At 26.3% G+C, this 2,565-nt stretch overlaps 1 protein-coding gene across 1 annotated transcript in view; it reads left to right on the top strand.

The window, feature by feature from the left end:
• Nucleotides 1–6: 6 nt before the first annotated feature.
• The window catches only part of LOC108768354 (protein Skeletor, isoforms B/C), an 11,849-nt gene continuing 9,290 nt past the window's right edge, over nt 7–2,565 (top strand). The window contains exons 1-2 of the mRNA XM_018518754.1: nt 7–39; nt 1,560–1,740. The gene's annotated coding sequence lies outside the window, so the exon portion shown is untranslated. The remainder of the gene's footprint in view (nt 40–1,559; nt 1,741–2,565) is intronic.

Here is a 2,565-nt window from a genome sequence, read left to right as displayed (position 1 = left end):
TAGCCATTTTGGTATCAAAGTCCCTAATGAACAGGGCAGGTCAGTTGAAACATAATCAATGTAAAATAATGAATTAAATAATTTTCATAAAAACTTATATTATAATTTTTTTTATATAAAAACTAAAATTATACAAACAAAAACTAAAATTATACAAACAATTATATGAGAAGTAAATAAATATCAAAAATAGTATAATTTATTTTAAAATAAGTTCTCTTCATACTTTTGAATTTTTTCATAAATAATTATATAATTATTTTTTAAAATACGGATTTTATTTTCTCCATTTATAAATATACTTTAAGTAATTACTTATTTAATTGTGGAAACAATAATGTTTGCAAAAATCCAGGATTCTACGATACATTAATTTTAAGAATATATATTACTATGCAATAAGGTTTCTAATTATTTTCTGAAGAAAAAAAATCAATGTTTAAAAAATTTTCAAAATATTTATATAGTCCTAGAAAAATCATATTTGTGATTTTGCATTGCTGATTGACGGTAAATTTCTTTTAAAAAACGTTATTTTAGAAAATCTTTATCGTAAAACACACACACACACATAATATTTTATTAAGGTGCACGTTAACTTAGCCATATTTTAATATTTTTAAATGAAAATTTAGATATTCCTAATTCTCTATAACTCTATAGTCTTCCAAGCCATTAAAAAAATTTTTGTTTTAATTTTATTTTTATAAAATAAGGACTAAGTGGATTTTAATAAAACATGCCCATTTCTTTTTTAAAATGACTTTAAAAAATATAGATTTTCAAAATAAAAAATTTGGCTTAAGGGGGACTATGATTACAACGTTATTGTATTGTACAAGACAATTTTTTTATTCTTTATATTAGATTATTGTTTAATATACGAAAGTATGAATCATGCAATCACAGAGGCATGCATGAATTGCAGAAGGAGCAATATGGATGCTGTAACATCATTTCCGCATAAAAAATAAAAAATGAATTTTCTTTTATTATACAGGATGTTTCACAATTACCGTATTTCCTCTTAAAAACCTTATTTTTTAGGTAATTTTAAGACGAAAATCCTAATACAAAAATATCGAGACTACAATAATTTTTGAATTATAATTGGTTAAAGATGTGTGTAATTTGAAAACTATTATAACCTCGATATTTTCGTATTAGGATTTTCGTCTTAGAATATTCAAAAGAATCCAGAAATAATAATAGAGGCTATAAAAGTAAAATGATTTTTTACTTATAAGCATTTAAAGTTAGCTTATAATTCAAAAAATTATTGTAGTCTCGATATTTTCGTATTAGGATTTTCGTCTCAAAGTTACCTCAAGGATATATCCTTAAGAGGAAATGCAGTAGTTGTCAGACATCCTGTATAATTGTTACATATAATTACAATTACATATATAAAATTCAAACAAGTTTGTTTAGTAATTTTTTTAAATAAGTTTCCGAATACCGTCTGTTCTTTTATCTAAAAAGGTAATTTGCTTTCTTAATATAAAACATTTTATTCAATTTAACGAGACGATTATTAATCTTATCTAATCCACCGACAGTTTGGTACCATTAAGAGGATACCAAGGAGAGGATATTGAAATCGTCTTACCGGGGAACTTGACGGTGTACGACATCAACTGGCTCGCGGTATGGTGCGTTGAATACAGACACAATTTCGGGCATGTTCTAATTCCAAAGGACCTCGATGTTCCACCGGCTCTTGGCCAAACGAAAATTACGGTAAACCAAAATGAGTTCTCCAATCTGCCGGTCTGATACGATCCAAACTTTCGTGCCTTATGTACCCTCATTAACGTTTACTGTGAAATGACTCTACTTTACTCTTTGATATACACGATGAAAAGCTTCGCTTTAATAGAGATAAATTGAATGTACTGTTAAGAGGGACATTTGCGTCTTTATATGACAAAATACATGTAGTCGCTAATGTTTTAGATTTAATAGAAATTGTTCCAGTAAGTCTTGCTTTAGTTATTTTTAAGCAACAATATTTTCTTAAAAGCTAAATACAATTAAAAACATGATAAATTTTATATCGAAAAGCCCTCAATCCTGACTTTCTAATAATGAAACTATTAGCACATTTTCCAGTAAGCATCAATTAATAGTTAATAACATAACATTAATGTTATCCATATAACATGCATGTCTAAAGGATCTTTATGGTTTTAGATATCTTTTAGATATAGGGTAAGTTGGGGGAATACGTCACATTTAAGCGAAATTAGATTTTTGTGTAATTATTTGTTTAATTTAAAATAACTTTACATACTGATCTTTTTCTTCTATCCTTTATCTATGATTTGTGTATAATTGGAATCGAATATATTCATTTTTTGTTATTAAAAATAAAGAAATACAAAAGTGCTGAAAAATGGGTAATATGCCATAGAGGTAACATGCTACATACAAAAAAATATAATATATTCAATGTATAATGTATATAATATATATAAAATATACAGGGTGTCTAGAAATTACCGCCAAATGTTTCGTGCGTGGGTAGAACAGACTATACTGAGTCGAACAGTCCTGTACCATTTT

Source organism: Trachymyrmex cornetzi, unplaced genomic scaffold (assembly GCF_001594075.2).
Source record: "Trachymyrmex cornetzi isolate Tcor2-1 unplaced genomic scaffold, Tcor1.1 scaffold788, whole genome shotgun sequence".
Taxonomy (NCBI): Eukaryota; Metazoa; Arthropoda; class Insecta; order Hymenoptera; family Formicidae; genus Trachymyrmex; species Trachymyrmex cornetzi.
Note: the sequence above shows the minus strand (reverse complement) of the source record. Positions and strands in the feature narration are given on the sequence as shown.